Raw genomic sequence first — 24,241 nt, forward strand, 5'->3', positions numbered from 1 at the left:
GAATGACAAAATATTGCAGATGTGAAGTTAATATAATTTTATTTAACTAGGCAAGTCAGTTAAGAACACATTCTTATTTATAATGACAGCCTACCAAAAGGCAAAATGCAGGACGGGGGGATAGAAAAAATATATCGGACCAAACACATTACGACAAGAGACAACACAATCCTACAACACAACACTACATAAAGAGAGAAACACAATCCTACAACACAACACTACATAAAGAGAGAAACACAATCCTACAACACAACACTACATAAAGAGAGAAACACAATCCTACAACACAACACTACATAAAGAGAGACAACACAATCCTACAACACAACACTACATAAAGAGAGACAACACAATCCTACAACACTACATAAAGAGAGACAACACAATCCTACAACACATACACTACATAAAGAGAGACCTAAGACGACAACATGGCATGGCAGCAACACATGACAGCAGCACAAGGCATTGTACAAACATTATTGGGCACAGACAACAGCACAAAGAGGAAGAAGGTCGAGACAACAATACATCAAGCAAAGCAGCCATAACACTGACAATTGACGTTATATTGTCAAGATTGGAGTTAAATCCCTAACTAGGTATTCATGTATTAACATTTTATTAATTAAGCAGACTCATATCAAACCAACGACCCTGGCGTTGCGTGCGGCATGCTTTATCAACTGAGCTACACGGAACTATTCTAACAGTATATATTCATAATGTACATATTCACATGTAGCTATAGATCTGCATAGACGAATGTTTTGGCTGTAAAGAAGTCAGACAAAACATATTTGCTCTTCGTTAAATAAATAAACAATGTCGTGAATATTTTTCTAAACTGCGTTACCCATTCCAGTCAGCTGACGGCGATGCGCGACCTTCAGATGGTGACGACATATCTAGTGGACCAACACGACACCGGAAGCTGTTTCAACAACACGGATACTGACTCATTCAACCATCTCTTTAGCCTGGTAGCCAACATACAACCGAAAACATTAAAGCTCTTTAGACCATTTTTTGTGTAAATTGATCTCCCGGTGTTTTTAACACACCGATCTACTATTTAACTTAAACGTTAATTTAACGTAAATGTTCAATTTACAAATGTGTTGATTATACTTAACCTAAGCTAATCGTCAATCCTAGCTAGCCCACCATGAGCTCTCCAAGCTACTCTCCTCCTGCTAAAGAAGAGTCTGCTGGACGGAGAAAGAGGGTCTGTGGCTGAACATTGTCGTGAAAGAAGAGGGGGAGGATGTTTCAGTAAAAGGAGAGGAAGAAGCTTTCAGAATGAAAGAGGAGGCTATCAGTATCACATTGAAAGAAGAGGAAGAACCTTTTGGAGTGGAAGAGGAGGCTATCCCAATAAAAGAGGAGGAAGACGCTTGGAGAGATGAAGAGGAGACTGAAGATCTGATTAACACCCGTGAGTACTGTCTTAAAAACACGGCCAGAAACTCTGCAGTTGTTGAACTAATGTGTGATTTTAAAGCCAAAAGGTGACGTTCTGTACTGTCTCATATGAAACATTTGATCTCCAATCTAACATGCTGGAGTACAGAGCCACATTAAACTGTTATCTTCCCTGTCCAGATAAATACGTAGGGGAGTATAGAGCCACATTAAACTGTAATCTTCCCTGTCCAGATAAATACGTAGGGGAGTATAGAGCCACATTAAACTGTAATCTTCCCTGTCTAGATAAATACGTAGGGGAACACAGAGCCACATTAAACTGTAATCTTCCCTGTCTAGATAAATACGTAGGGGAGTATATTTAGTTTATTTAAGCAATGAGGCCCATATACCACAGGTATGACAAGACATTTATTTTTTACTGCTTTAATTACGTTGATAACCAGTTTATAACAGCAATAAGGCACCTCGGGGGTTTGTGGTATATGACCAATATACCACGGCTAAGGGCTGTTCTTAGGCACAATCCAACTCTCATATTACATTACCTCTTTACTAACCTATAGGAGTAGGAGTTACCCTACCCATAAACAGAGAGACAGAAAGGAGAGACCCTCGTCCTCCATTACTACTGTACTACAGAAAGGAGAGACAGAAAGGAGAGACCCTCGTCCTCCATTACTACTGTACTACAGAAAGGAGAGACAGAAAGGAGAGACCCTCGTCCTCCATTACTACTGTACTAGTAATATTCACAAGAATTTGGGTTTTTACATTAAAAGAATATATATATATATATTTCAGACAATGACGGCCTAGGAACGTTCATAGAGGAGGAAGGACCGGTGTGTTCCTTTATGGAAAAGAACTCATGTCAAACATCACCCCTGGTCTCCTTAGTCTGTGCCACTACCATCCCTGGTCTCCTTAGTCTGTGCCCCTACCATCCCTGGTCTCCTTAGTCTGTGCCACTACCATCCCTGGTCCCCTTAGTCTGCCACTACCATCCCTGGTCTCCTTAGTCTGTGCCCCTACCATCCCTGGTCTCCTTAGTCTGCCCCTACCATCCTGGTCTCCTTAGTCTGTGCCCCTACCATCCTGGTCTCCTTAGTCTGTGCCCCTACCATCCCTGGTCTCCTTAGTCTGCCCCCTACCATCCCTGGTCTCCTTAGTCTGTGCCCCTACCATCCTGGTCTCCTTAGTCTGCCCCTATCATCCCTGGTCTCCTTAGTCTGTGCCCCTACCATCCCTGGTCTCCTTAGTCTGCCCCTACCATCCCTGGTCTCCTTAGTCTGTGCCCCTACCATCCCTGGTCTCCTTAGTCTGTGCCCCTACCATCCCTGGTCTCCTTAGTCTGCCCCTACCATCCCTGGTCTCCTTAGTCTGTGCCACTACCATCCCTGGTCTCCTTAGTCTGCCCCTACCATCCCTGGTCTCCTTAGTCTGTGCCCCTACCATCCCTGGTCCCCTTAGTCTGCCACTACCATCCCTGGTCTCCTTAGTCTGTGCCCCTACCATCCCTGGTCTCCTTAGTCTGCCCCTACCATCCCTGGTCTCCTTAGTCTGTGCCCTACCATCCCTGGTCTCCTTAGTCTGCCCCTACCATCCCTGGTCTCCTTAGTCTGTGCCCCTACCATCCCTGGTCCCCTTAGTCTGCCACTACCATCCCTGGTCTCCTTAGTCTGTGCCACTACCATCCCTGGTCTCCTTAGTCTGTGCCACTACCATCCCTGGTGTCCTTAGTCTGTGCTCCACTACCATCCCTGGTCTCCTTAGTCTGCCACTACCATCCCTGGTCTCCTTAGTCTGTGCCACTACCATCCTGGTCTCCTTAGTCTGCCCTACCATCCCTGGTCTCCTTAGTCTGCCACTACCATCCCTGGTCTCCTTAGTCTGCCACTACCATCCCTGGTCTCCTTAGTCTGTGCCACTACCATCCCTGGTCTCCTTAGTCTGTGCCACTACCATCCCTGGTCTCCTTAGTCTGTGCCACTACCATCCCTGGTCTCCTTAGTCTGTGCCCCTACCATCCCTGGTCTCCTTAGTCTGTGCCCCTACCATCCCTGGTCTCCTTAGTCTGTGCCACTACCATCCCTGGTCTCCTTAGTCTGTGCCCCTACCATTGAGTAAACAATACCACTCAATCAACCCTATTGTGAAAAGTTCACTCAGGTCTCAGTTTAGGATCCACGTCGGACATAGACAAGCTATCTCATCCATGCCTTTTTATTTCCAACCCACTCTTCACACCTCATAGACACAGGCTTCCAGCTATGGTTTCAGAGAGGACTCTTCATGCCCTTCCTCATAGACACAGGTTATGGTTTCAGAGACTCTTCATGCCCTTCCTCATAGACACAGGCTTCCAGCTATGGTTTCAGAGAGGACTCTTCACGCCCTTCCTCATAGACACGGGCTTCCAGCTATGGTTTCAGAGAGGACTCTTCATGCCCTTCCTCATAGACACAGGCTTCCAGCTATGGTTTCAGAGGGACTCTTCACACCCTTCCTCATAGACACAGGCGTCCAGCTATTGGTTTCAGAGAGGACTCTTCACGCCCTTCCTCATAGACACAGGCTTCCAGCTATGGTTTCAGAGAGGACTCTTCACGCCCTTCCTCATAGACACAGGCTTCCAGCTATGGTTTCAGAGGGACTCTTCACGCCCTTCCTCATAGACACAGGCTTCCAGCTATGGTTTCAGAGAGGACTCTTCACACCCTTCCTCATAGACACAGGCTTCCAGCTATGGTTTCAGAGAGGACTCTTCACGCCCTTCCTCATAGACACAGGCTTCCAGCTATGGTTTCAGAGAGGACTCTTCACGCCCTTCCTCATAGACACAGGCTTCCAGCTATGGTTTCAGAGAGGACTCTTCACACCCTTCCTCATAGACACAGGCTTCCAGCTATGGTTTCAGAGAGGACTCTTCACCCTTCCTCATAGACACAGGCTCTTCACGCCCTTCCTCATAGACACAGGCTTCCAGCTATGGTTTCAGAGGACTCTTCACACCCTTCCTCATAGACACAGGCTTCCAGCTATGGTTTCAGAGAGGACTCTTCACACCCTTCCTCATAGACACAGGCTTCCAGCTATGGTTTCAGAGAGGACTCTTCACCCCTTCCTCATAGACACAGGCTTCCAGCTATGGTTTCAGAGAGGACTCTTCACGCCCTTCCTCATAGAGACAGGCTTCCAGCTATGGTTTCAGAGAGGACTCTTCACGCCCTTCCTCATAGACACAGGCTTCCAGTTATGGTTTCAGAGAGGACTCTTCACGCCCTTCCTCATAGACACAGGCTTCCAGCTATGGTTTCAGAGAGGACTCTTCACACCCTTCCTCATAGACACAGGCTTCCAGCTATGGTTTCAGAGAGGACTCTTCACACCCTTCCTCATAGACACAGGCTTCCAGCTATGGTTTCAGAAAGGACTGCATTTACACCTGCATTGCTTGCTGTTTGGGGTTTTAGGCTGGGTTTCTGTACAGCACTTTGAGATATCAGCTGATGTACGAAGGGCTATATAAATAAATTTGATTTGATTTCACTGAAGAGTGTAAAATACCTTTTCCATGACCGTATATTTACCTCCTTTGAACATCTAGTTAGAGATTCACAGTACACCCCAGACAACCTTCTTCAGGTACCAACAGATTCACAGTAAACCCCAGATACACATCTTCAGGTACCAACAGATTCTGACACCCCAGATACACCTTCAGGTAGCAGATTCACACATCTTCAGGTAGCAACAGATTCACAGTACACAGATTCACAGTAAACAGATACACATCTTCAGGTACCAACAGATTCACAGTACACCCCAGATACACTTCTTCAGGTACCAACAGATTCACAGTACACCCCAGATACACATCTTCAGGTACCAACAGATTCACAGTACACCCCAGACAACCTTCTTCAGGTACCAACAGATTCACAGTAAACCACAGATACACATCTTCAGGTACCAACAGATTCACAGTACACCCCAAACCCCACATCTTCAGGTACCAACAGATTCACAGTACACCCCAGATACACTTCTTCAGGTACCAACAGATTCACAGTACACCCCAAACCCCACATCTTCAGGTACCAACAGATTCACAGTACACCCCAGATACACTTCTTCAGGTACCAACAGATTCACAGTACACCCCAAACCCCACATCTTCAGGTACCAACAGATTCCCAGTACACCCCAGATACACATCTTCAGGTACCTGCAGATTCCCAGTACCTGCAACAGATTCCCAGTACACCCCAGATACACTTCTTCAGGTACCAACAGATTCACAGTACACCCCAGATACACTTCTTCAGGTACCAACAGATTCCCAGTACACCCCAGATACACATCTTCAGGTACCAACAGATTCCCAGTACACCCCAAACCCCACATCTTCATGTACCAACAGATTCCCAGTACACCCCAAACCCCACATCTTCAGGTACCAACAGATTCCCAGTACACCCCAAACCCCACATCTTCAGGTACCAACAGATTCACAGTACACCCCAGATACACATCTTCAGGTACCAACATATTCACAGTACACCCCAAACCCCACATCTTCAGGTACCAACAGATTCCCAGTACACCCCAGATACACTTCTTCAGGTACCAACAGATTCACAGTACACCCCAACCCCCACATCTTCAGGTAGCAACAGATTCACAGTACACCCCAGATACACATCTTCAGGTACCAACAGATTCACAGTACACCCCAGATACACATCTTCAGGTACCAACAGATTCACAGTACACCCCAGATACACTTCTTCAGGTACCAACAGATTCACAGTAAACCCAAACCCCACATCTTCAGGTACCAACAGATTCACAGTACACCCCAGATACACTTCTTCAGGTAGCAACAGATTCACAGTACACCCCAGATACACTTCTTCAGGTACCAACAGATTCACAGTAAACCCAAACCCCACATCTTCAGGTACCAACAGATTCACAGTAAACCCCAAACCCCACATCTTCAGGTACCAACAGATTCACAGTAAACCCCAAACCACACATCTTCAGGTAGCAACAGATTCACAGTAAACCCAAAACCCACATCTTCAGGTACCAACAGATTCACAGTAAACCCCAAACCCCACATCTTCAGGTACCAACAGATTCACAGTACACCCCAAACCCCACATCTTCAGGTACCAACAGATTCACAGTACACCCCAGACAACCTTCTTCAGGTACCTGCAGATTCCTAACTTTACAAGAAAAATATTCCCCTCTTTCCCATCTCTCCCACCCACCAGCTGGCTTGATGAATGTCTGAACCTGGATCCCTATGTAAAGGGACACATTTCTATGAATGTCTGAACCTGGATCCCTATGTAAAGGGACTGCAGTTTAAAGTATTCTGCAGTAGTATTCTGCATTAGACACGGGTTACTGCAGTTTAAAGTATTCTACATTAGACACAGGTTACTACAGTTTAAAGTATTCTACATTAGACACAGGTTACTGCAGTTTAAAGTATTCTGCATTAGACACGGGTTACTACAGTTTAAAGTATTCTACAGTAGTATTCTACATTAGACACGGGTTACTACAGTTTAAAGTATTCTGCAGTAGTATTCTACATTAGACACGGGTTACTACAGTTTAAAGTATTCTACAGTAGTATTCTACATTAGACACGGGTTACTACAGTTTAAAGTATTCTGCAGGAGTATTCTGCATTAGACACAGGTTACTACAGTTTAAAGTATTCTGCAGTAGTATTCTACATTAGACACGGGTTACTACAGTTTAAAGTATTCTGCATTAGACACGGGTTACTGCAGTTTAAAGTATTCTGCATTAGTATTCTGCATTAGACACGGGTTACTACAGTTTAAAGTATTCTGCAGTAGTATTCTGCATTAGACACGGGTTACTGCAGTTTAAAGTATTCTACATTAGACACAGGTTACCACAGTTTAAAGTATTCTGCATTAGACACGGGTTACTACAGGTTAAAGTATTCTACAGTAGTATTCTACATTAGACACGGGTTACTACAGTTTAAAGTATTCTGCAGTAGTATTCTACATTAGACACAGGTTACTACAGTTTAAAGTATTCTGCAGGAGTATTCTGCATTAGACACAGGTTACTACAGTTTAAAGTATTCTGCAGTAGTATTCTACATTAGACACGGGTTACTACAGTTTAAAGTATTCTGCATTAGACACGGGTTACTGCAGTTTAAAGTATTCTGCATTAGTATTCTGCATTAGACACGGGTTACTACAGTTTAAAGTATTCTGCATTAGTATTCTGCATTAGACACAGGTTACTACAGTTTAAAGTATTCTGCAGTAGTATTCTACATTAGACACGGGTTACTACAGTTTAAAGTATTCTGCATTAGACACAGGTTACTACAGTTTAAAGTATTCTGCAGTAGACACAGGTTACTGCAGTTTAAAGTATTCTGCATTAGACACGGGTTACTGCAGTTTAAAGTATTCTGCATTAGACACGGGTTACTACAGTTTAAAGTATTCTGCATTAGTATTCTGCATTAGACACGGGTTACTACAGTTTAAAGTATTCTGCATTAGACACAGGTTACTACAGTTTAAAGTATTCTGCATTAGACACCGGTTACTACAGTTTAAAGTATTCTGCAGTAGTATTCTACATTAGACACGGGTTACTACAGTTTAAAGTATTCTGCATTAGACACAGGTTACTACAGTTTAAAGTATTCTGCAGTAGACACAGGTTACTGCAGTTTAAAGTATTCTGCAGTAGACACAGGTTACTGCAGTTTAAAGTATTCTGCAGTAGTATTCTACATTAGACACGGGTTACTACAGTTTAAAGTATTCTGCAGTAGTATTCTGCAGTAGACACGGGTTACTACAGTTTAAAGTATTCTGCAGTAGTATTCTACATTAGACACGGGTTACTACAGTTTAAAGTATTCTGCATTAGACACAGGTTACTGCAGTTTAAAGTATTCTGCATTAGTATTCTGCATTAGACACGGGTTACTACAGTTTAAAGTATTCTGCATTAGACACAGGTTACTACAGTTTAAAGTATTCTGCAGGAGTATTCTACATTAGACACGGGTTACTACAGTTTAAAGTATTCTGCAGGAGTATTCTACATTAGACACGGGTTACTACAGTTTAAAGTATTCTGCAGGAGTATTCTACATTAGACACGGGTTACTACAGTTTAAAGTATTCTGCAGGAGTATTCTACATTAGACACGGGTTACTACAGTTTAAAGTATTCTGCAGGAGTATTCTACATTAGACACAGGTTACTACAGTTTAAAGTATTCTGCATTAGTATTCTGCATTAGACACGAGTTACTACAGTTTAAAGTATTCTGCAGTAGTATTCTGCAGTAGACACGGGTTACTACAGTTTAAAGTATTCTGCATTAGTATTCTGCATTAGACACGGGTTACTACAGTTTAAAGTATTCTGCATTAGTATTCTGCATTAGACACGGGTTACTACAGTTTAAAGTATTCTGCATTAGTATTCTGCATTAGACACGGGTTACTACAGTTTAAAGTATTCTGCATTAGACACAGGTTACTACAGTTTAAAGTATTCTGCATTAGACACAGGTTACTACAGTTTAAAGTATTCTGCATTAGACACAGGTTACTACAGTTTAAAGTATTCTGCATTAGACACAGGTTACTACAGTTTAAAGTATTCTGCATTAGACACGGGTTACTACAGTTTAAAGTATTCTGCATTAGTATTCTGCATTAGACACGGGTTACTACAGTTTAAAGTATTCTACAGTAGTATTCTACATTAGACACGGGTTACTACAGTTTAAAGTATTCTACAGTAGTATTCTACATTAGACACGGGTTACTACAGTTTAAAGTATTCTGCATTAGACACAGGTTACTACAGTTTAAAGTATTCTGCATTAGACACAGGTTACTACAGTTTAAAGTATTCTGCATTAGACACAGGTTACTGCAGTTTAAAGTATTCTGCAGTAGTATTCTACATTAGACACGGGTTACTACAGTTTAAAGTATTCTGCAGGAGTATTCTGCATTAGACACGGGTTACTACAGTTTAAAGTATTCTGCAGGAGTATTCTACATTAGACACAGGTTACTACAGTTTAAAGTATTCTACATTAGACACGGGTTACTACAGTTTAAAGTATTCTGCATTAGTATTCTGCATTAGACACGAGTTACTACAGTTGAAAGTATTCTGCAGTAGTATTCTGCAGTAGACACGGGTTACTGCAGTTTAAAGTATTCTACATTAGTATTCTACATTAGACACAGGTTACTGCAGTTTAAAGTATTCTACAGTAGTATTCTACATTAGACACAGGTTACTGCAGTTTAAAGTATTCTACATTAGACACAGGTTACTGCAGTTTAAAGTATTCTGCATTAGACACAGGTTACTGCAGTTTAAAGTATTCTGCATTAGACACAGGTTACTGCAGTTTAAAGTATTCTACATTAGTATTCTACATTAGACACGGGTTACTACAGTTTAAAGTATTCTGCAGTAGTATTCTGCAGTAGACACGGGTTACTACAGTTTAAAGTATTCTGCAGTAGTATTCTACATTAGACACGGGTTACTACAGTTTAAAGTATTCTGCATTAGACACAGGTTACTGCAGTTTAAAGTATTCTGCATTAGTATTCTGCATTAGACACGGGTTACTACAGTTTAAAGTATTCTGCATTAGACACAGGTTACTACAGTTTAAAGTATTCTGCATTAGACACAGGTTACTACAGTTTAAAGTATTCTGCATTAGACACAGGTTACTACAGTTTAAAGTATTCTGCAGGAGTATTCTACATTAGACACGGGTTACTACAGTTTAAAGTATTCTGCAGGAGGATTCTACATTAGACACCGGTTACTACAGTTTAAAGTATTCTGCAGGAGTATTCTACATTAGACACGGGTTACTACAGTTTAAAGTATTCTGCAGGAGTATTCTACATTAGACACGGGTTACTACAGTTTAAAGTATTCTGCAGGAGTATTCTACATTAGACACAGGTTACTACAGTTTAAAGTATTCTACATTAGACACAGGTTACTACAGTTTAAAGTATTCTGCATTAGACACAGGTTACTGCAGTTTAAAGTATTCTGCATTAGACACGGGTTACTACAGTTTAAAGTATTCTGCATTAGTATTCTGCATTAGACACGGGTTACTACAGTTTAAAGTATTCTGCATTAGTATTCTGCATTAGACACGGGTTACTACAGTTTAAAGTATTCTGCATTAGACACAGGTTACTGCAGTTTAAAGTATTCTGCATTAGACACGGGTTACTACAGTTTAAAGTATTCTGCATTAGTATTCTGCATTAGACACGGGTTCAAATCAAATCAAATCAAATTTTATTTGTCACATACACATGGTTAGCAGATGTTAATGCGAGTGTAGCGAAATGCTTGTGCTTCTAGTTCCGACAATGCAGTGATAACCAACAAGTAATCTAACTAACAATTCCAAAACTACTATCTTATACACAGTGTAAGGGGATAAAGAATATGTACATAAGGATATATGAATGAGTGATGGTACAGAGCAGCATACAGTAGATGGTATCGAGTACAGTATATACATATGAGATGAGTATGTAGACAAAGTAAACAAAGTGGCATAGTTAAAGTGGCTAGTGATACATGTATTACATAAGGATGCAGTCGATGATGTAGAGTACAGTATATACGTATGCATATGAGATGAATAATGTAGGGTAAGTAACATTATATAAGGTAGCATTGTTTAAAGTGGCTAGTGATATATTTACATCATTTCCCATCAATTCCCATTATTAAAGTGGCTGGAGTTGGGTCAGTGTCAATGACAGTGTGTTGGCAGCAGCCACTCAATGTTAGTGGTGGCTGTTTAACAGTCTGATGGCCTTGAGATAGAAGCTGTTTTTCAGTCTCTCGGCCCCAGCTTTGATGCACCTGTACTGACCTCGCCTTCTGGATGATAGCGGGGTGAACAGGCAGTGGTTCGGGTGGTTGATGTCCTTGATGATCTTTATGGCCTTCCTGTAACATCGGGTGGTGTAGGTGTCCTGGAGGGAAGGTAGTTTGCCCCCGGTGATGCGTTGTGCAGACCTCACTACCCTCTGGAGAGCCTTACGGTTGAGGGCGGAGCAGTTGCCGTACCAGGCGGTGATACAGCCCGCCAGGATGCTCTCGATTGTGCATCTGTAGAAGTTTGTGAGTGCTTTTGGTGACAAGCCGAATTTCTTCAGCCTCCTGAGGTTGAAGAGGCGCTGCTGCGCCTTCTTCACGACGCTGTCAGTGTGAGTGGACCAATTCAGTTTGTCTGTGATGTGTATGCCGAGGAACTTAAAACTTGCTACCCTCTCCACTACTGTTCCATCGATGTGGATAGGGGGTGTTCCCTCTGCTGTTTCCTGAAGTCCACAATCATCTCCTTAGTTTTGTTGACGTTGAGTGTGAGGTTATTTTCCTGACACCACACTCCGAGGGCCCTCACCTCCTCCCTGTAGGCCGTCTCGTCGTTGTTGGTAATCAAGCCTACCACTGTTGTGTCGTCCGCAAACTTGATGATTGAGTTGGAGGCGTGCGTGTCCACGCAGTCGTGGGTGAACAGGGAGTACAGGAGAGGGCTCAGAACGCACCCTTGTGGGGCCCCGTGTTGAGGATCAGCGGGGAGGAGATGTTGTTGCCTACCCTCACCACCTGGGGGCGGCCCGTCAGGAAGTCAGTACCCAGTTGCACAGGGCGGGGTCGAGACCCAGGGTCTCGAGCTTGATGACGAGCTTGGAGGGTACTATGGTGTTGAATGCCGAGCTGTAGTCGATGAACAGCATTCTCACATAGGTATTCCTCTTGTCCAGGTGGGTTAGGGCAGTGTGCAGTGTGGTTGAGATTGCATCGTCTGTGGACCTATTTGGGCGGTAAGCAAATTGGAGTGGGTCTAGGGTGTCAGGTAGGTGGAGGTGATATGGTCCTTGACTAGTCTCTCAAAGCACTTCATGATGACGGAAGTGAGTGCTACGGGCGGTAGTCGTTTAGCTCAGTTACCTTAGCTTTCTTGGGAACAGGAACAATGGTGGCCCTCTTGAAGCATGTGGGAACAGCAGACTGGTATAGGGATTGATTGAATATGTCCGTAAACACACCGGCCAGCTGGTCTGCGCATGCTCTGAGGGCGCGGCTGGGGATGCCGTCTGGGCCTGCAGCCTTGCGAGGGTTAACACGTTTAAATGTCTTACTCACCTCGGCTGCAGTGAAGGAGAGACCGCATGTTTTCATTGCAGGCCGTGTCAGTGGCACTGTATTGTCCTCAAAGCGGGCAAAAAAGTTATTTAGTCTGCCTGGGAGCAAGACATCCTGGTCCGTGACTGGGCTGGGTTTCTTCTTGTAGTCCGTGATTGACTGTAGACCCTGCCACATGCCTCGTGTGTCTGAGCCGTTGAATTGAGATTCTACTTTGTCTCTGTACTGACGCTTAGTTTGTTTAATAGCCTTGCGGAGGGAATAGCTGCACTGTTTGTATTTGGTCATGTTGCCAGACACCTTGCCCTGATTAAAAGCAGTGGTTTGCGCTTTCAGTTTCACGCGAATGCTGCCATCAATCCACGGTTTCTGGTTAGGGAATGTTTTTATTGTTGCTATGGGAACGACATCTTCAACGCACGTTCTAATGAACTCGCACATCGAATCAGCGTATTCGTCAATATTTTTATCTGACGCTTACGAAACATGTCCCAGTCCACGTGATGGAAGCAGTCTTGGAGTGTGGAGTCAGCTTGGTCTGACCAGCGTTGGACAGACCTCAGCGTGGGAGCCTCTTGTTTAAGTTTCTGCCTGTAGGCAGTTACTACAGTTTAAAGTATTCTGCATTAGACACAGGTTACTGCAGTTTAAAGTATTCTGCATTAGTATTCTGCATTAGACACGGGTTACTACAGTTTAAAGTATTCTACATTAGACACAGGTTACTGCAGTTTAAAGTATTCTACATTAGACACAGGTTACTGCAGTTTAAAGTATTCTACATTAGACACAGGTTACTGCAGTTTAAAGTATTCTGCAGGAGTATTCTGCATTAGACACAGGTTACTACAGTTTAAAGTATTCTACATTAGACACAGGTTACTGCAGTTTAAAGTATTATGCAGTAGTATTCTGCATTAGACACGGGTTACTACAGTTTAAAGTATTCTACATTAGACACAGGTTACTGCAGTTTAAAGTATTCTGCAGTAGTATTCTGCATTAGACACGGGTTACTACAGTTTAAAGTATTCTGCATTAGACACAGGTTACTGCAGTTTAAAGTATTCTGTATTAGACACTGGTTACTACAGTTTAAAGTATTCTGCATTAGACACAGGTTACTACAGTTTAAAGTATTATGCAGTAGACACTGGTCATGTCTGACACTAGTTCCTTCTGTTACTCTACTGGTCATGTCTGACACTAGTTCATTCTACTGGTCATGTCTGACACTAGTTCATTCTGTTACTCTACTGGTCATGTCTGACACTAGTTCATTCTACTGGTCATGTCTGACACTAGTTCATTCTACTGGTCATGTCTGACACTAGTTCATCTGTTACTCTACTGGTCATGTCTGACACTAGTTCATTCTGTTCCTCTACTGGTCATGTCTGACACTAGTTCATTCTGTTACTCTACTGGTCATGTCTGACACTAGTTCATTCTGTTACTCTACTGGTCATGTCTGACACTAGTTCATTCTACTGGTCATGGCTGACACTAGTCCATTCTGTTACTCTACTGGTCATGTCTGACACTAGTCCATTCTGTTACTCTACTGGTCATGTCTGACACTAGTTCATTCTACTGGTCATGTCTGACACTAGTTCCATTTGTTACTCTACTGGTCATGTCTGACACTAGTTCATTCTGTTACTCTACTGGTCATGTCTGACACTAGTTCATTCTGTTCCTCTACTGGTCATGTCTGACACTAGTTCATTCTGTTACTCTACTGGTCATGTCTGACACTAGTTCATTCTGTTACTCTACTGGTCATGTCTGACACTAGTTCATTCTGTTACTCTACTGGTCATGTCTGACACTAGTCCATTCTGTTACTCTACTGGTCATGTCTGACACTAGTTCATTCTGTTACTCTACTGGTCATGTCTGACACTAGTTCATTCTGTTCCTCTACTGGTCATGTCTGACACTAGTTCATTCTGTTCCTCTACTGGTCATGTCTGACACTAGTTCATTCTACTGGTCATGTCTGACACTAGTCCATTCTGTTACTCTACTGGTCATGTCTGACACTAGTTCATTCTGTTCCTCTACTGGTCATGTCTGACACTAGTTCATTCTACTGGTCATGTCTGACACTAGTTCATTCTGCCCCTCGTTCTTTGAGGCACTAAGGAAATTTCCCCAGATACCTCTGTCGCTATTTTCTGGGTAGCACCCGAAGGGCTCACTCTCTGTAACACCCAATCAGAGGCCATAGCCTTCTCATCCCTCTCTGTAACACCCAATCAGAGGCCATAGCCTTCTCATCCCTCTCTGTAACACCCAATCAGAGGCCATAGCATCTCATCCCTCCAAGCGTATTATTATTCTTAAGTGGAAGTCGGGTACCTTCGCATGTTCACTGGGTCGGTGATGTTATGGCCCATCTTCAACTTCAGAAGCTCAAATATTCCATCCGTGGCTTCTCTTGTCAAGCAGCGATTTCTTAAGTACTTTGAGAGTAACCTCTGCTCTGAGATCTTAATATAGCCTCTGCTCTGAGACCTTAATATAACCTCTGCTCTGAGATCTTAATATAGCCTCTGCTCTAAGACCTTAATATAGCCTCTGCTCTGAGATCTTAATATAGCCTCTGCTCTGAGATCTTAATATAGCCTCTGCTCTGAGACCTTAATATAGCCTCTGCTCTGAGACCTTAATATAGCCTCTGCTCTGAGACCTTAATATAGCCTCTGCTCTGAGACCTTAATATAGCCTCTGCTCTGAGATCTTAATATAGCCTCTGCTCTGAGACCTTAATATAGCCTCTGCTCTGAGATCTTAATATAGCCTCTGCTCTGAGACCTTAATATAGCCTCTGCTCTGAGACCTTAATATAGCCTCTGCTCTGAGACCTTAATATAGCCTCTGCTCTGAAACCTTAATATAGCCTCTGCTCTGAGACCTTAATATAGCCTCTGCTCTGAAACCTTAATATAGCCTCTGCTCTGAGATCTTAATATAGCCTCTGCTCTGAAACCTTAATATAGCCTCTGCTCTGAGACCCTTAATATAGCCTCTGCTCTGAAACCTTAATATAGCCTCTGCTCTGAGACCTTAATATAGCCTCTGCTCTGAGACCTTAATATAGCCTCTGCTCTGAGACCTTAATATAGCCTCTGCTCTGAGACCTTAATATAGCCTCTGCTCTGAGACCTTAATATAGCCTCTGCTCTGAGACCTTAATATAGCCTCTGCTCTGAAACCTTAATATAGCCTCTGCTCTGAGACCTTAATATAGCCTCTGCTCTGAGATCTTAATATAGCCTCTGCTCTGAGATCTTAATATAGCCTCTGCTCTGAGACCTTAATATAGCCTCTGCTCTGAGACCTTAATATAGCCTCTGCTCTGAGACCTTAATATAGCCTCTGCTCTGAGATCTTAATATAGCCTCTGCTCTGAGACCTTAATATAGCCTCTGCTCTGAGATCTTAATATAGCCTCTGCTCTTAGACCTTAATATAGCCTCTGCTCTGAGACCTTAATATAGCCTCTGCTCTGAGACCTTAATATAGCCTCTGCTCTGAGATCTTAATATAGCCTCTGCTCTGAGACCTTAATATAGCCTCTGCTCTGAGACCTTAATATAGCCTCTGCTCTGAGATCTTAATATAGCCTCTGCTCTGAGATCTTAATATAGCCTCTGCTCTGAGACCTTAATATAGCCTCTGCTCTGAGACCTTAATATAGCCTCTGCTCTGAGACCTTAATATAGCCTCTGCTCTGAGACCTTAATATAGCCTCTGCTCTGAAACCTTAATATAGCCTCTGCTCTGAGATCTTAATATAGCCTCTGCTCTGAGACCTTAATATAGCCTCTGCTCTGAGATCTTAATATAGCCTCTGCTCTGAGATCTTAATATAGCCTCTGCTCTGAGACCTTAATATAGCCTCTGCTCTGAGACCTTAATATAGCCTCTGCTCTGAGATCTTAATATAGCCTCTGCTCTGAAACCTTAATATAGCCTCTGCTCTGAGACCTTAATATAGCCTCTGCTCTGAGACCTTAATATAGCCTCTGCTCTGAGACCTTAATATAGCCTCTGCTCTGAGACCTTAATATAGCCTCTGCTCTGAAACCTTAATATAGCCTCTGCTCTGAGACCTTAATATAGCCTCTGCTCTGAGACCTTAATATAGCCTCTGCTCTGAGACCTTAATATAGCCTCTGCTCTGAAACCTTAATATAGCCTCTGCTCTGAGATCTTAATATAGCCTCTGCTCTGAGACCTTAATATAGCCTCTGCTCTGAGATCTTAATATAGCCTCTGCTCTGAGACCTTAATATAGCCTCTGCTCTGAGATCTTAATATAGCCTCTGCTCTGAGACCTTAATATAGCCTCTGCTCTGAGATCTTAATATAGCCTCTGCTCTGAGACCTTAATATAGCCTCTGCTCTGAGACCTTAATATAGCCTCTGCTCTGAGACCTTAATATAGCCTCTGCTCTGAGACCTTAATATAGCCTCTGCTCTGAGACCTTAATATAGCCTCTGCTCTGAGACCTTAATATAGCCTCTGCTCTGAGACCTTAATATAGCCTCTGCTCTGAGACCTTAATATAGCCTCTGCTCTGAGACCTTAATATAGCCTCTGCTCTGAGACCTTAATATAGCCTCTGCTCTGAGACCTTAATATAGCCTCTGCTCTGAGACCTTAATATAGCCTCTGCTCTGAGACCTTAATATAGCCTCTGCTCTGAGACCTTAATATAGCCTCTGCTCTGAGACCTTAATATAGCCTCTGCTCTGAGACCTTAATATAGCCTCTGCTCTGAGACCTTAATATAGCCTCTGCTCTGAGACCTTAATATAGCCTCTGCTCTGAGACCTTAATATAGCCTCTGCTCTGATACCTTAATATAGCCTCTGCTCTGAGACCTTAATATAGCCTCTGCTCTGAGACCTTAATATAGCCTCTGCTCTGAGGCCTTAATATAGCCTCTGCTCTGAGAGCTTAATATAGCCTCTGCTCTGAGACCTTAATATAGCCTCTGCTCTGATACCTTAATATAGCCTCTGCTCTGAGACCTTAATATAGCCTCTGCTCTGAGACCTTAATATAGCCTCTGCTCTGAGGCCTTAATATAGCCTCTGCTCTGAGAGCTTAATATAGCCTCTGCTCTGAGACCTTAATATAGCCTCTGCTCTGAGACCTTAATATAGCCTCTGCTCTGAGACCTTAATATAGCCTCTGCTCTGAGACCTTAATATAGCCTCTGCTCTGAGACCTTAATATAGCCTCTGCTCTGAGATCTTAATATAGCCTCTGCTCTGAGACCTTAATATAGCCTCTGCTCTGAGACCTTAATATAGCCTCTGCAACTCCCCATATCCTTCCATTGTTTATATGTACATCCAGATACTTACAGTGTTGGCCTAAAAGTGCTCGGTCCTCTTTTTCCTGTAGTCCACAATCATCTCCTTTGTCTTGATCACGTTGAGGGAGAGGTTGTTGTTCTGGCACCACACGGCCAGGTCTCTGATCTCCTCCCTATAGCCTGTCTCGTCGTTGTCGGCGATCAGGCCTACCACTGTTGTGTCATCGGCAAACTTAATGATGGTGTTGGAGTCGTGCCTGGCCGTGCAGTCATGAGTGAACATGGAGTACAGGAGGGGACTGAGCACGCATCCCTGAGGGGCCCCTGTGTTGAGGATCAGTGCAGGAGGGGACTGAGCACGCATCCCTGAGGGGCCCCTGTGTTGAGGATCAGTACAGGAGGGGACTGAGCACGTACCCCTGAGGGGCCCCCATGTTGAGGATCAGTACAGGAGGGGACTGAGCACGTACCCCTGAGGGGCCCCTGTGTTGAGGATCAGTACAGGAGGGGACTGAGCACGTACCCCTGAGGGGCCCCCATGTTGAGGATCAGTACAGGAGGGGACTGAGCACGCATCCCTGAGGGGCCCCCATGTTGAGGATCAGTACAGGAGGGGACTGAGCACGCATCCCTGAGGGGCCCCCATGTTGAGGATCAGTACAGGAGGGGACTGAGCACGCATCCCTGAGGGGCCCCATGTTGAGGATCAGTACAGGAGGGGACTGAGCACGCATCCCTGAGGGGCCCCTGTGTTGAGGATCAGTGTGACGGATATGCCACTGTGATTTATTTGTATCCTTTATTTTATCGGGTATGTTTACTGAGAACACATTTACTCGTTTACAGCAACGACCTAGGGAATAGTGACAGGGGAGAGGAGATGAATGAGCCAATTGGAAGTTGGGGATGATTAGGTTGACCATGATGGTATGAAGGCCAGGCTGGGAATTTAGCCAGGACACTGGGGTTAACTACCCTACTTACTTAAGATAAGTGCAATGGGATCTTTAGTGACCACGGAGAGTCAGGACGTCCCATCCAAAAGACTGTCCCCAATCACTGCCCTGGGGAATTGGGATATTTATTTTTTTAGACCAGAGGAAAGACTGCCTCCTACTGGCTCTCCAACACCACTTCCAGCAGCACCTGGATCTCCCATCCAGGTACCGAGCAGGACCAACCCTGCTTAGCTTCAGAGGCAAATCAGCAGTGGGATGCAGTGTGGTATGCTGCTGGTTAACATGCTCCTTTGTTGAGGGATCTAGTCCAGATTTAACCTCATAGGAAGACAGTTGTATTATGTGGAGGTTTCATTCCGGTCTCTGTTAAACTAAATCTGTTTGTCTTTGGCAGGAGAGAGACCAAACTCTCATGATGACAGCGGGAAGAGTCCTTCAGGGAAACCAGACCCGGCGACGCCCAAACCAACGAGACGACATCAGTGCTCCCACTGTGGGAAGAGTTTTCCCTGGTTAAAGGCCCTGAAGCAGCATAAGAAAAACACTCTGGAGAGAAGCCTTACCGCTGTTCTCAATGTGGAATGACTTTTACCTGGGCAGGAAGCCTATGGGGGCATAAGAGAATACACTCTGGAGAGAAGCCTTACCACTGCTCCCACTGTGAAAATAGTTTTAGGAAGTTAGGTGACCTGAAGGCGCATGAGAGGACACACACGGGAGAAAAGCCCTACCAATGCTCCCAGTGTGGAAATAGTTTTAGCAAGCTGGGGAACCTAAAACAGCATAAAAGAACACACACAGGAGAAAAGCCCTACCAATGCTCTCAGTGTGGAAAGAGTTTTAGCCATTCAGGAGCCTTAAAGACCACGAGAGGAGACACAGACAAGAAAAACCCTACCAATGCTCCCTGTGTGGAAAGAGTTTTATCAAGTTAGGGGCCCTGAATCGGCATGAGAGGACACACACTGGAGGGGATAAAACGTACCACTGCTCCCTGTGTGAAAAGAGTTTTAACCGGTTAAGACATCTGAATAAGCATGAAAGAATACATACACAGGAGGAGAAGACATACCACTGCTCTCAGTGTGGAAAGACATTTTCCCAGTCAGAGGACCTGAAATCACATGAGAGAATAGAGAGGCTGTGTTCTGACTTGTGCTTTTAACTGAGAATTAGTGTTTTTGTTTCATGTTGTTTATGATTTAACCTGTCTATATAATACATAACTGTACTATAACACACACAGGAGAGAAAACCTTCCACTCATTTTGCTTTTGACTGAGAATTAAAGTGTTTTTTGTTTCATGTTGTTTATGATTAAACCTGTACATAACAGTACTATAACACACACAGGAGAGAAAACCTTCCACTGTTCTCATTTAGCCTTTGACTGAGAATGAAGTGTTTTTTGTTTCATGTTGTTTATGATTAAACCTGTCTATATAATACATAACAGTACTATAACACACACAGGAGAGAAAACCTTCCACTGTTCTCATTTAGCCTTTGACTGAGAATTAAAGTGTTTTTTGTTTCATGTTGTTTATGATTAAACCTGTCTATATAATACATAACAGTACTATAACACACACAGGAGAGAAAACCTTCCACTGTTCTCATTTAGCCTTTGACTGAGAATGAAGTGTTTTTGTTTCATGTTGTTTATGATTAAACCTGTACATAACAGTACTATAACACACACAGGAGAGAAAACCTTCCACTGTTCTCATTTTGCTTTTGACTGAGAATGAAGTGTTTTTTGTTTCATGTTGTTTATGATTAAACCTGTACATAACAGTACTATAACACACACAGGAGAGAAAACCTTCCACTGTTCTCATTTAGCCTTTGACTGAGAATGAAGTGTTTTTTGTTTCATGTTGTTTATGATTAAACCTGTCTATATAATACATAACAGTACTATAACACACACAGGAGAGAAAACCTTCCACTGTTCTCATTTGGCTTTTGACTGAGAATTAAAGTGTTTTTGTTTCATGTTGTTTATGATTAAACCTGTCTATATAACACATAACTTAATTGAATTAAAGTGTTTTTTTGTTTTTTTTATAATCCACTGATGGGTTTAGATTTGTAAACTTTAAATATTGTTAATCGTCCGTTTTACGAGAGACATAAGGGGATGTCATAGTCTGGTTTCTACAACAGAAGTTAAATGGTTATGAGGAATGTATATATGGTGGGTTCAGTTAAGATTGGAATGTGTTGAGTGAAGGGAGGTCAGTGTCACATGCTGGTGGAGAGATGTGGGTTAGTGAGGAAGGGAGCCGAGGTCAGTGTCACATGCTGGTGGAGAGATGTGGGTTAGTGAGGAAGGGAGCCGAGGTCAGTGTCACATGCTGGTGGAGAGATGTGGGTTAGTGAGGAAGGGAGCCGAGGTCAGTGTCACATGCTGGTGGAGAGATGTGGATTAGTGAGGAAGGGAGCCGAGGTCAGTGTCACATGCTGGTGGAGAGATGTGGGTTAGTGAGGAAGGGAGCCGAGGTCAGGTCACATGCTGGTGGAGAGATGTGGATTAGTGAGGAAGGGAGCCGAGGTCAGGTCACATGCTGGTGGAGAGATGTGGATTAGTGAGGAAGGGAGCCGAGGTCAGGTCACATGCTGGTGGAGAGATGTGGGTTAGTGAGGAAGGGAGCCGAGGTCAGGTCACATGCTGGTGGAGAGATGTGGATTAGTGAGGAAGGGAGCCGAGGTCAGGTCACATGCTGGTGGAGAGATGTGGGTTAGTGAGGAAGAGAGCAGAGGTCAGGTCACATGCTGGTGGAGAGATGTGAGGAAGGGAGCCGAGGTCAGGTCACATGCTGGTGGAGAGATGTGGATTAGTGAGGAAGGGAGCCGAGGTCAGGTCACATGCTGGTGGAGAGATGTGAGGAAGGGAGCCGAGGTCAGGTCACATGCTGGTGGAGAGATGTGGATTAGTGAGGAAGGGAGCCGAGGTCAGGTCACATGCTGGTGGAGAGATGTGAGGAAGGGAGCCGAGGTCAGGTCACATGCTGGTGGAGAGATGTGGATTAGTGAGGAAGGGAGCCGAGGTCAGGTCACATGCTGGTGGAGAGATGTGGATTAGTGAGGAAGGGAGCCGAGGTCAGGTCACATGCTGGTGGAGAGATGTGGATTAGTGAGGAAGGGAGCCGAGGTCAGGTCACATGCTGGTGGAGAGATGTGGATTAGTGAGGAAGGGAGCCGAGGTCAGGTCACATGCTGGTGGAGAGATGTGGATTAGTGAGGAAGGGAGCCGAGGTCAGGTCACATGCTGGTGGAGAGATGTGGATTAGTGAGGAAGGGAGCCGAGGTCAGGTCACATGCTGGTGGAGAGATGTGGATTAGTGAGGAAGGGAGCCGAGGTCACATGAAGGGAGAAGGAACAGTTTATCGCCCGCGTCACTTAACTTCCTGCCTAGCAACAAAGATGTCATTTCTAGAGAGAAGGACGAGACTCCACCCAGATTGGAGTATATATATACACATATACATATATATATATACACTACCACTGGTGGAAGTATGTCTTTGTCTTTGTCTGTTCAGCCGTTCGATCCTTTGGGTGATTAAAGTTGGTTGGCACTTTTGTTTGTGTGTCCGTCAATTTCTTACTCTGATATTTAGAACCAAACACCACAAATCATATTGTTTAATGAATTCTTACAACAACAACAAAAAAAAAATAGGCCTGTTTTAGTTTTTTCATCATTTACATATTATATTATATATTATATATATAACATATTATATATTCAGACCATTTGCTTTGAAACTCGCAATGTAGCTCAGGTGCATCCTGTTTCCATTGATCATCCTTGAGATGTTTCTTCAACTTGATTGGAGTCCACCTGTGGTAAATTCAATTGATTGGACATGATTTGGAAAAGGCACACACCTGTCTATATACGGGTTTCACAGTTGACAGTGCATGTCAGAGCAAAAACCATAGAGCACCGAGACAGGATTATGTCGAGGACAAGATCTGGGGAAGGGTTGCGATCCTGGGCACCAAAAATGTATGCAACATTGAAGGCCTCCAAGTACAAAGTGGCCTCCATCTTAAATTGAAGACTCTTAACTAGAGCTGGTCGCCTGGCCAAACTGAGCAATCGGGGAGAAGAGCCTTGGTCAGGGAGGTGACCTAGAACACGATGATCACTCTGACAGAGCTCCTCTGTGAAGATGGAAGAATCTTCCAGAAGGACAACCATCTCTGAAACCGAGATAGGCCTAAATGCCAAGTGTCATGTCTGGAGGAAACCTGGCACTGTCCCTACGGTGAAGCATGGTGGTGGCAATATCATGCTGTCTGGATTTTTTTCATTGGCAGGGAGACTAGTCAGGATCGAGGCAAAGATTTACGGAGAAAAGTACAGAGAGATCCTTGATGAAAACCTGCTCCAGAGCGATCCAGAGCGATCAGGACCTCAGACTGGGGCGAAGGTTCACCTTCCAACAGGACAACGACCCTAAGCACACAGCCAAGATAACGCAGGACTGGCTTTGGGACAAATCTCTGAATGTCCTTGAGTGGCCCAGCAAGAGCCCGGACTTGAACCCGATCTAACATCTTTGAAGAGATCTGAAAATAGCTGTGCAGCGACGCTCCCCATCCAACCTGACAGAGCTTGAGAGGATCTGCAGAGAAGAATGGGAGAAACTCCCCAAATACAGGTGTGCCAAGCTTGTAGCAACATACCTAAGAAGACTCTAGGATGTGATCGCTGCCAAAGGTGCTTCAACAAAGTACTGAGTAAAGGGTCTGAATACTAATGTAAATGTGATATTTTTTTTATACATTTGCAAACATTTCTTAAAACCTGTTTTTGCTTAGTCATTAGGGGGTATTGTGATGTCATTATGGGGTATTGTGATGTCATTAGGGGGTATTGTGATGTCATTAGGGGGTATTGTGTGTAGATTGATGAGAACAAAAACAATTTAATTTATTTTAGAATAAGGCTGTAACAAAATGTGGAAAAAGTCAAGGGTTCTGAATACTTTCTGAATGCACTGTGTCTATATTAGGGTTACGATATATCGGTTAGCATATCGGAATCGGCTGATTATAGCTAACAATGCCAATGTCGGCCCGATGTCTAGTTTAACGCCGATGGGCAAAACCGACGTCAAAGCTGACGCGCATATAAAGTAGGTAGATGACGTAATGTATTATACGATACAGTGGGGCAAAAAAGTATTTAGTCAGCCACCAATTGTGCAAGTTCTCCCACTTAAAAAGATGAG

The 24,241-nt window shown here is 43.8% G+C and overlaps 1 long non-coding RNA gene across 6 annotated transcripts; it reads left to right on the forward strand.

The window, feature by feature from the left end:
- Positions 1 to 1,070: 1,070 nt before the first annotated feature.
- Positions 1,071 to 22,581, forward strand: LOC135560377 (uncharacterized). 6 transcript variants are annotated; one of them, XR_010458884.1, is made up of 3 exons: positions 1,071 to 1,441; positions 19,386 to 21,948; positions 21,993 to 22,581. It is a non-coding gene; the product is annotated as an uncharacterized LOC135560377 (long non-coding RNA). The 6 variants fall into 6 exon arrangements; XR_010458883.1 differs by having other exon boundaries at positions 19,386 to 21,852; positions 21,897 to 22,581; XR_010458887.1 differs by having other exon boundaries at positions 19,386 to 21,704; positions 21,801 to 22,581.
- Positions 22,582 to 24,241: the final 1,660 nt, after the last annotated feature.

Source organism: Oncorhynchus nerka, linkage group LG15, assembly GCF_034236695.1.
Source record: "Oncorhynchus nerka isolate Pitt River linkage group LG15, Oner_Uvic_2.0, whole genome shotgun sequence".
Lineage (NCBI taxonomy): Eukaryota > Metazoa > Chordata > Actinopteri > Salmoniformes > Salmonidae > Oncorhynchus > Oncorhynchus nerka.